Source organism: Nothoprocta perdicaria, unplaced genomic scaffold (assembly GCF_003342845.1).
Source record: "Nothoprocta perdicaria isolate Ctin4 unplaced genomic scaffold, notPer1 scaffold_124, whole genome shotgun sequence".
Lineage (NCBI taxonomy): Eukaryota > Metazoa > Chordata > Aves > Tinamiformes > Tinamidae > Nothoprocta > Nothoprocta perdicaria.
The window spans coordinates 1,213,820-1,224,637 of NW_020454361.1; the positions used below are offsets into that span (position 1 = coordinate 1,213,820).

Genomic DNA, 10,818 nt, shown 5'->3' on the forward strand with positions numbered 1-10,818 from the left:
GGCGCCGCGTTAGGGAGCGCGCGCGCGGGGCGGCCCCGGGCCCCCCTGTGCAGCCCCGGGCCTCCCTGCCTGCCGTGGAGCAAAGARCCGAGCGCCGAGTTGCTGCAGCGCAGCGGCTGCGGCCGCGCTGCAGGGCTGCACGCTCCGCAGCTCCAGCAGGTTGCGTGACACTGGCGGCAGCCCCACGGCTCGCGCGGCACCCGCGGGAGCCCCGCGCAGCCCTCTCGGAGCGGTAGACACCTGGGAGCTGTGGTTACCCCAGGAAAACGAGCTCTGAGCATTAATTGCACTGCCAGACAGTTGCATGTGGGAAGGATTCTCTGCAATGGGGAATCGCAGGAGGATTTTTGTGAGCAACTAGCTCAAGCATCCGGAGGCCAGAGCTCCATAGGCAGGCTTTAATTCACCCGGCACCGCTTGGAAGGGGAATAGTGCTGAACACGGAGTGCCCAGCAGGCCCTTGGAATGCACTGGTGCCTTCAGGGCCGCCTTCTCCAGCTCCTTCCAGGTTTCTAGTCTTAACTACGAGAAACAAAGTGAAGGTGCAAGGCAGCCTGGGAGCAAGTAAATGGGGAAGAAYTGTGTTTCTGGAGAGGGAGAACTGTGCACTCCAAGGAAGCAGACTTCACAAAGTGTCAGTTTGGGGAGGTGGTATCTGTTAGAAAACAAGGAAAGGGGGGAGATGTTCGGGGAGTTGCCAGTTCCTTATTGGAATTAGAGTAATGGCACATCTGCAGACCATCCCCATGCAGAAGCAGATAGAAGAATAGCATGAGATCAGCTTGGTCATCTAAACACAATAAGGAGCATGCACAGAAAGTATAAATCAGGCCAGTTACTAATACCGAGTATGAAAGAATAGCGTGAGTGTGGAGGGACAAAGCTGGGGAGACCAAAGCACCKAGGGACATGCAGCTGGCGAGTGGTATTTTCTGGTTATCTTTTATACCAACAAGTATGTGCGTAAATAATGGGGAGAAATACAAGTGGAGAGTGGTGCTACGCTGCAAGAAGCAACACACCCAGCTGAAATGAAAATGATCTTAAAGAACTGGAGAGGCGGCCTGAAGAAAGCGGGATGCTCATCCCACGCGGGTGAGGAGCGAGTGCCCGGGCACAGCACAGGGCAATCCCTGCTCTGCGCGACGCGGGTGCCACGTGGGGCTCCAGATACAAACGTCGGGGCTTTACGGGGCTGCTTTGGGGTCAGAGAGGATCACAGGTTTGGAAAACACGCCTTGGGCAGCGACCTGGAACCATTCATCTCTCTGGAAGATACCAGAAGATACCAAAATGTGACAGTAGCCGATGCCAACGATCACAGAACCATAGAATGGTTGAGGTTGGAAGGGACCTCTAGGGATCATCTAGTCCAAACCCCTGCTCCAGCCGGGACACCCAGAGCACAGGGCACCCAGTCGCATCCAGGCAGGTTTTGAAGACCTCCAGAGAAGGAGACTCYACAACCTCTCTTGGCAGCCTGTGCCAGGGCTCTGGCACCCTCACTAWCAAGGATTTTTCCTTAAGTTCCCGCAGAACTTTTGGTGCTCCAGTTTGTGGCCRTTTCCTCTAGTCCTCTCCCTGGCCACCCCGTCCTCCTCCCTCGATGCCCCCAGCCRTGCCGTGGCTCCGTGCTTGCCCAGGGACGAGCAGCGTGAGCCCGGCCGCGCTCACCTGCTGCGCTCTGCTTGTCCGGAGCCGTCGGGGCCGCACTCACGGGCTGCGAGGTCCCCTCCAGCGCTGCGTTCCTGCGCCTAATCCTGCGGGCAGRGTAGGTTTCCCATTAGGAAGGACAGCCAAGACCTGCAATCCCCAGCCTGGCAATTTGGGGGGGCTTCATCACCGAGTACTTCATAGACATCTACAGAGAATATTGCACTTGCTGTTGATCTGCCTTTGGATGGGAGCATGGAGCAGACCTCTGGATGGAGGGACCTCTTTGTAATCCTTTCTAGCCCTGTTTTTCTACAATAGATTTTTTTTCCCCCTCTACAAGTTATGTGTTATAGTCATGGGATTATATGAGAATCTCTGTTTTCATTTAAGAAAAAAATGTTTCCCTAATATTTATGAAGAAAAAACTGGAAGCATTAACCCATACTAACCGTAACAAGCAAAAAAGGCAAAGTGAATAAACCCTCTTTATATAAAAAATCCTGTAATTAGTTTAGGTTGGGCTTTAATTATTCAAAAGCTTAGGGTTGCCACTGTTTTTCAAGATGAAGATCCAAATTACTTCAAGGCAATCACACATTGTCCTACGCAGACCTGCAATAGCCCAGACGTATTTTTAAGACTCATTTATGTTGTTTTACAGACGATGTTTAGAGGTCAAATAAGCTCAAGTAAGTCCCTGCAATACCTCCCTACTCTGAACAAAGGCCAAGGCCTCGATCCCAAGCTGTGTGAGCGGGTCCCAACAGCTATTCCTATTCTGAGCTGCTCRTAGAAAGTGAATTTACCATTTCTGCTGGGATTTCATTAGAGACTATTTGCAAACCGCTCAAAACACAGCACTAGGGACTCCTATGGCAGATGAGTGGGCAGTATCCCACCTTTTAACTTCCTTAAATACTTAAAACATGTGAGMGGTGCTCACGCGTTCAGCACGTGCCTCAGTCAGGCCTCACAGCTGAAATCTTTTACTGGTCCTCCAGTTCTTAATGGTCGTTTCTCTCCTGCTAAGCGCTGCTACAAGCCTTAGGCCTGGCACAAGCTGCAGGGCTTCCCCTTGCAAAGCAGGTGTTTTCTTTCTGAGCCATTAATGCTCCTTCTCCACAGTAAAAAGCAAGTTTCATCTCTTTTTACTAGGTCATCCCTGATAAAATTTGTGACATGAACGAAGAACCGCAAAGGTTTAAGTGAAATTTCAGGTTTAAGAAACTTCCAGGAGAGATAGAAGAAAGAAGACAGAAAAACCTGCCCCAAAATGGATGTGTTAGTCCAATACAGAGATTCTGAATACTTGGGATTAGCAGATGAGAGGCAAGGTCCGTGGTGGCAAACAAACAGCAGCTCCTGTTAATGCCACCTTGTGACTACTCGCTTCCCAAGGCCGGGCCGCCCCCTCCCAAATTCTGCTGGAGTTTATTGGGCCCAGCTGCCCCTGCTTTTCTTCCTTGAACAATGGAGAGAAATCTAGGAAAAAAGGAAGCATTCCAAAAGCAAGGGCATTGTTCCTTCCAGTTGGTGCAGCGTGACACAAAGTCCTCTGCAGGACGGGAAAAAGGGAGGAGGAAAGCACGGAGAGGAGGGCGCTAATTCCCGGGACCTGTTCTCCCTGCTTCCCACCCTGCTGTTATTTCCAGTTTTAATGGAGCCGCACTGGCCTGGAAGGGGGAAGGAGAACCTGCTAGTGCAGTTTGGGGGCGGTTTAGAAGCTCTCCCTTTCCTTTGCAAGGGGGAAAACCTCTCAGCATAACACAGGGCCCATTAGTGGCAGCTCCAGTGCAAGTTCCAGGAATATTTAACAGATTAGTAAATCTCTTAGAAGGATGTTGTAAATAAGATTTTAGCCCATTTCCCATTTACATTTTGGCAACAGCTGTAATATTTGCAGCAGCAATAGAGTAGATTTTAACATGTGTGACCTAAAAGCTTTGGAATTCATGACTTTCCTTTGAGGAAAGCTCCACTAAATTGCACTAAAACCATTTCTTTTACTCTCAGTGATGTTAGCAACAAAATCAATGCAATAAAGTCTCCTGAAACCTGAAGTCATAGCATACGGAGAGTGCGTCCTCAGATACGTTAGTAAGTGCTTAGGATAAAGGATCCTGAGTTTTATAAAGCCTCCATATATCACTGCAATCATAATTATCTTTCTTCAGAAAGAGCTGAGATATTATAAAACATCTGGTTTATTTAATATTGTATTTTCAATAGCTAGGAGTTCTGCCTAAGCAGTAAAAAGTTATTTGTATCCGACTGCTTTCGGGGGTGCCTGCTTTGGATATTCACATTATAGGAGCAGCAAGAATGSAGAAACTGCCCTCCGTGCCAGCCACGTCCAGGATTCTCCTAAGATTTTCCATCTCTCAAGGTATCAGCATCCATCTTTGTCTGCTTGTCTGTCCACTCGGTGCATCCACAGAGCTGACATTTCGAGTGACACCTGGAGGACTCTTCTGTCCTTTCCTTGCTCTCTCCCACACCGGGATCGTCTCATTCCTGCCCCTGGCACCGGGCAGTGTTCCAGGGACCCYGCGTGCGCAGGGTCTTGGGCGGCAGCCTTGATTTCTTCCCGCAAGAACCAAAGCAAGGACAAAGCACCGTGACCTCGCTAAGGGGGAGGAGAAGCAGCAACTAGCACACAGTTACTGACAGCTCCTCTTCTTTAATGTGCAATAATARTATTTTTTAAAAAGTTAGCTGTTCTCATGTCCTTTTCCAGGGAGAAAAAAAACAAAATAAATCAGTGCTTCCCACTGTCACATGCGCCTTCCGCTGCAATGTTGCCTTTAAAAACTGGTAGCAAGTTGAAATCTTAGGCACAGACAAGCCTTGCTTTGCTTCTTGTTTTAAAGGAAGATGGAGAGCTAATTGCTTGGCCAGATTTGCTGTTTTATTTCATTATGAAGTATAGAACAAGGAAACTTGCCCAAAGAATGCTAAGTTGAGCCTAAACACAGCTTCTTCTAGAAAGGGTAACTAGGATATTACTCTTAGTTCTGTTGTATGTTTATTTATATGTTATTTGGTGATAATGAAAAACAAATGTTAGGAACCTATTCAGTTCTTAAACTTTTATAGAGTTATTGTCTTTATTTTCAACTGTGCAGCCGCCTCTCAGCCTCCCCCTCGCTCGGCCACGGGGAGCGGCAGCGAGCGAGCCGCCGTCAGCTGTTCCCTTAGTCATCCTGGCTCCCGGGACGATATTCCACACGGCTTACACAAGGCCCGGCTCCCGCGGCCCCCGGGCACCCCCCTGCGCCCCGCGCCTCGCTCGCGGGGCCCTGYGGACGATTCCGCCAAGTTGTTGTCCTCAAGCGCCCGTGTCGGGGCTCTGCGTTGCAAAGAGAACCAGAGGATAATCCTGGGCTCAACAGGAGTACCTGCAACATGGAAGCAAAGAAAAAACAGAGGACAATCCTGGAGATGGGAGCAGGGCCCCAAGCGGCGCTTGGCTACCAGCCTGCAAGACGTCCCTGCCCAGCGCCCATCACCGCTGCCACCGCAGAGGGACCCGGCTTTCACCCCGATCCCAGCTCTCCCGGCCACAGAGCGCATGCCAATCCCGGTGCCCTCGGCGTGGCTTCCTCCACAGCACAAAGGCCTCCCGGGCACCGCACCGAGAGCCTCTGCTCCCGCGGCGCGAGCAGGACGCTCCCCAGCAGCCCCTTCCCACCTAAAACAAGCAGGACCCCCTCGGAGCGGCGCCACGTGGCTCGTCCTGGGCTCAAACGGGGGCCCCGCTCCATCTGCAAATGATCTTGGTCATCTGATATTTGTCTCTTAATGCATGGCACTAATTACCTTTTTGGAGAGGCAATCTTGACTACATTACTAACCACAGGATTTAAATCTCTGCAGCAAGAGGCACAATGGAAAGGCACATACTGCAAACCCGAGGCCAGGGGGATTCCAGGACATCTCCTGTCAGGTTTCTGGGTGACCAAAGGAAAGGTACGGTGGTCACGAGACCTAGATAACAACCTGCTCTGCGTGGACAAAACTAGAGAAGATGCAGGCATGCGTTAAGGGACTCCATTTGAAATGGCAGAAGCTCCGTGTCCACAAGACGCTGCACCTGGAAAGAAAGCCACGCATCCTTCCTCAGGGTCCGCAGGTCCTACAAGTCCATGAAGACAACAGCTGCTCTGGGTGTTTCCTCCTGGAAGGCAGTAGCTCGGGTTGGTTGCGGGTCTCTCACAAATCCCCATCTCCTCCTCRTTAAGCCCTTTTTACAGGGCGGCAGCCCTGAGGATCGCTGGCCACAGCCTCGCACACGACCAACGTGCACAAAACCGTGTCCAGCTACGCGCTGGGCGCTCCGCAGAGGGAAGTGCCGCGGGCTCCGGTCTCTCTCTTGCTGCCCAGTGAGACCATCGCGTCAGGCCTTCCTAGCACCAGCTCCGTTAGAAATCACCTCTGGAGCCGCCAGCAGCGGGGGCCTGTGACGAGGTGACATCTCGGCCTTGCCCAGACACGCTGCCCTCCTCCCATGTGCCTCCCACCACCCAGGTAAGCGCAGACACGATGCACGGGGACGGGCAACGAGCAGCACGTCCTCGCACCCAGCGCACACACAACTCGAGTCTGTGCCAGCTGCACGAGCAGGACGGCTTGTGCAAAGGGCAGCTCTCGGCTCAGCCCTTGCTCCCAGCTCCAGCCCTGCCCGTCACTGCACACGCAGGGCACAAATGCAGCAACGTGGTGCAGCAAAGCACTCCCTGCTCCCAGCCCGGAGCAGCAGCCCCTCTCCTTGCCCCACAGAACAGGCCTGCAGAGGTGCCAAAGCAGACACAGACTGTGCGAGCGGCTCYGCTTTTAATTAATGCAACTAATGGCTGTTGGAGCCAGGCACCAAGTGGTCCTGCGTAGCTCTGGCCAGAAAGTCAGCAATGGTCAGGAACAGTGGGGAGATAGACCCGCTTCCCACGGGCAGAGCCGGCCAGCCACGTGGCGGCTCTGCTCGCTGCTGAAGAGACTCACGCGAGGGCCACACTCCCACTCACAGGCATCTGTTAAACCAGGGCAAGCCCAGGGCGAACGACTGAAGCCCTGGTTTTGAAGAGGGTAAACTAAGGCATTTACATCAAAGCAAGTGCAATCATCAGGAAGACATATGGAACTGTCTTTCTTTCCTCTTCATTTCTTAGTTATTGGAACCTGCTTACCTAAGGCCTTGATCTGGCTAAGGAGACTTCCACATAAGGGCCCGAGTTTCCAGGTTGAATAGGACTGCAGTGATTTGCAGCCTCTGGACTCTTAACATTATGTGACAGCAATAACCAAAGGATGGAAGAGCTGAGTGGTTGCTCTTAGATGCATCCCAGCAGTGGAAGATTTGAGCAAGGAGAAAGATCACAAGGCTCAGACGTAATATCCTAGCGCAACACAGTCCTAAACCAGCAATTTCCTTTTTGGACTTCACATCGGATCAAGGCTTGATAAAACACACCATTTGGAATATTAGCTAGAGGATTTGGAAAGAGGCAGTAGCCATTTATTATGGTATGGAATGGTAATAATTATATTGCTTATAACAAGGGCATATTTCAAACAGCCAACAGGTACAGCTCTAATGAGTGCTGTTTGCCTTCATCTGTTTTATTACAGGTTCAGCAGTCATGCTTCCATGAGCTCGGGATTTCCAGCATTGTGGAATGCCATGTTTCAAGACAGAACTAGCCAACATACACATGTGTTTCATCTCAGAATAAAAAAARGCTTGAAAAATGGCAAACCATGTAATTTTTGAAATGAGTAATTCATTTGTGATTTTAAAGAACATACTCTTRTATGTGAAGGCCAGTTTCTCTGGCTCAACTGGATGAAGACATCTGCTTTATTTCAAAGAGATCTGAAGAGGTAAAACTTGARAGTTCTTTGTTGAACTCTTTGCTATCTCTTTTGTGCATCTCAATTACATTTATTGATATACAATGTTGACATTTTTGTAATACTTCTAACTCTCATAACCTTCTGTTTCAAATTCACAGTCTTCCACCACTTAAGCTATTATTATTTTTACCAGTCCCAAGGGTRTGCTAGAGTCTTTTTGGTACAAATTAGAAAGGCTTTCATGAAAAACTTACAGTTTATGTAAAAGAGGTTCTCTTTGGCACCCTGACTCCCACCATCACTAATGCCAGCTCTGTAACAGTGTTGGTGTCAACTCACCCCAAATGGGTCAACACGACATCTGGAATTTTAGCACTAATGTTGGACATGTTCACAACTAGACTCGGAGGAGCTAAAATGGTGTTAGAAACAGTAGCAATTTTCCCCAAGAGAAAAAAACCCAAATGTTGACAGACTGATGAATATAAATATGTCGGGGAATATTCTGACAGCAAAGCTCTCCTCTGCGAGTCGGCTGCAGAGATACCTGCAGCTTTACCACAGACTGGATGCCAACCAGGGTTTWGCAATAGCAAAAGGAGAAATGCTTTGGGGAAGACAACATGCTAACTGGTCATGGAGGGAATAAACACTGTGGTAGAAGTGATCCTTGGGAACCACTTGGTTCAGGTCTCTTGATTTTCACACTAAGATGAGGAAGTCTGATCTCATTCAACATCCCCCCAGCTTCCTCAGATCTGAGAGCGCCCTTGAGATCTTCGCTAGCCCTTAACACCTCCCTCTTTGAAGGGAACATGTTGGTATGTATGAGAAGACCTGCTTGTCTCCTGCACACTCTTCCCCAGAGGAYAGTGCCCAAGGGCAGTGCGAGCACCAGGCCCTGAAGGAGCTCATGGAGCACCCTGGCTCTGCAGGGGCGTCCGGCTGCACTGCTGCCCTTCCAACACACCAGATTCCCCCCGGGATCTCGCTGTGGGACCTCTCACCTTSACCACATGACGACCTCTCTGCTCCCGCTGGGGGCAACTCTTCCCGGTACCAATTTCTCAACAGGAGTGAAGGTATCTGCAAGAGACAGGAGGAGGAAACTGATCTCAGAGTTTGTCRTTGGGCTTGGCCTGCAAGGGGAGAGACCTCTTGGTGTCCAAGATTTGGGAAGGAATAAAAATCCTGTGGATCACCTGTAAAAATATCCAAATTGTTGGACAGGTAACAAAACTGGACTAAAAATAGCTAACATCTAAGCACATCACACTTCCACTTCTATTTGCTCTTGAGGGCAATGGGAGGAGGACTGTGCCAGTCCTACCCGCACTCAGACCACAACACCCAGCCTAACCCAATCTGTTCTCCTCTGCCGTTACTTAAAGACCAATCTCCAGGTTGCAACCACATTTCCAGATAATCATTCATGCAAAAAGGGGGCTGTTCTTCTGGGGCCTCAGTTCAACACAGTTAAAGCAGTTGTTTTTAGCAGAGGAAACCTGTCAGCATGACCTAGATCTTCCTCCGTTGCCCAAACGCATCCAACAGGATGACCGGCCACCRCGTGGTGCTGCGGATGGATCCACAGTGGCCAGGGAGGGAGGAGAAGTTCCACACACCCCATCAAGCCACATCCGTCCAGGCAGCCTCTGCTCTGCTGCGGCAAAGGGGCTGCTAACGAAGAATAAACAGCAAGCTCTTACTTAACACAAACTTTAGACAAAAAGAGGAGAACAAAGGAATCCTCCAGGCCAAAACTGTGGAAAATGACCATCATTAATAACCTCTTCAACTCAAACTTCATGACTTTCATCTGTTTTCTGAGGAGACAATGGATTAATGTGGTTACAAGGCCCACATATCTCCAGGGGTACCTGCCTGGCCGGAGCAAGCCGGACACAAAATCCAGACCTGGAAGCACCTTTGGGCGCCCAGGCATGGATCACACAGCCCAAAACGACGTCGCTGTCCTGAGGAGCAGCACGGGGAGCAATSGGGCCCCGCTCCTCGCCAGGGCTCTTGGTCCTTCCCAGCCGCGGTGCCAGGAAGCCCTCAGGTACCCGCTGAGCTGCTCTAGGGCTCTCTAGTTTTTTGGGTGCCTAATTAAACTAATTGCATGATTTTTACAAGCACAAAAGCTGCACATTTTACTTTTTTTAATATAAGACAGACCTGTGTGCAATCTATTCAAATCAACAAACAAATCACGGGAGCTCCTAATTCCCAGCACCTCCCAACAGGCAAGGCCTGAGCTCAGGACCCTCCACGACAAGGCGGCTCTTTAGGACAGGGTTTAACAGCAGAGGTGCCGACGGGTTTACGGTTGGACCTGAGGGCCTTCCAGGTCTTTTCCAGCCACAATGATCCTGTGATTCCAGGTTCCACAGAAGCCCTTCTCTTATGCGGGGCTTTTGGAAGCCTGAGGTTTGACCCAGGGCCCGCAGCAACCCTCGTTCTTCTCCCTGGGATGCAGCGCTTCCCGTGATCCTTACGGCAAAAATAAATACATATAATTCTCCTAAGCTGTCCAGTTTTTATGGAGCCATAATAGGAGTTTAGGGTCAAGAGGTTTCCCCCTCACCCCTTCCAGCGTCGCCGGCCACACGTTTCACACCTTGCCGCGCACAAAACGGGCTCCAAAGCGCTGTTTCCACGCGCATTTTAACGCCGTTCCCCGCCGCGGCCCGGCAGCGATGGCGGCCGAGCCGGGCCGGGCCAGGCCGGGCCGGGCGGGCCCCGCGCGCCGCCGCCGCCGCGGGGACGAGGCCGCCCCCTGGCGGGGAGCGCGGGCACGAGGGCACCTCCGGACCCAGCTGCCCCCCGCAACGCTGCCCCCTTCTTCCAGGGGCACAAACACGAGTTTCTCCCTTCAGAAAGCCACATTATTATTATTACTACTACTATTACCGTTTTTAACGCACGCAGCCGCAGACCAGGGCTGCTCTTGCAGCCGCTAAGGCCGCTCCTGGCATTTCCTCCGATGACCAGTTCATTGCAGGCTCGGGAGCAAAGGGGCTGCCCCCAGGCCAGGCCTCCATGCTCCCCCTCGSCCCGCAGCCCCCTCAATCCTCCCCCCAGTCCCCGACAGGAGCTGCTGGGATGCCTGGAGCAGCCAGATTCCCCCCAGCCCCAGGAATAGTGACGTTTCTGAGGCCTCAGGGACATTCAATGGGGCTGCCCTGCTGCCAGCGCCCCGCTGGGAGGAAATGGTCCCAAAGGCGCATCCCGAGGAACCTCGGTCCCGGTGCGCGGCCAGCACGATGAGCACCACGAGGGCAGGTCCCCCGCACAGGGCTCAGCCAAGGG

The 10,818-nt window shown here is 51.5% G+C and overlaps 1 long non-coding RNA gene across 1 annotated transcript in view; it reads right to left on the reverse strand.

Annotated features, from left to right (window-relative positions):
- Positions 1–4,959: 4,959 nt before the first annotated feature.
- Positions 4,960–10,818, reverse strand: part of LOC112942290 — a 6,715-nt gene continuing 856 nt past the window's right edge. Inside the window, exons 2-3 of the long non-coding RNA XR_003248363.1 lie at positions 8,514–8,592; positions 4,960–5,054 (exon numbers count right to left, since the gene is read on the reverse strand). This is a non-coding gene — a long non-coding RNA (uncharacterized LOC112942290). The remainder of the gene's footprint in view (positions 5,055–8,513; positions 8,593–10,818) is intronic.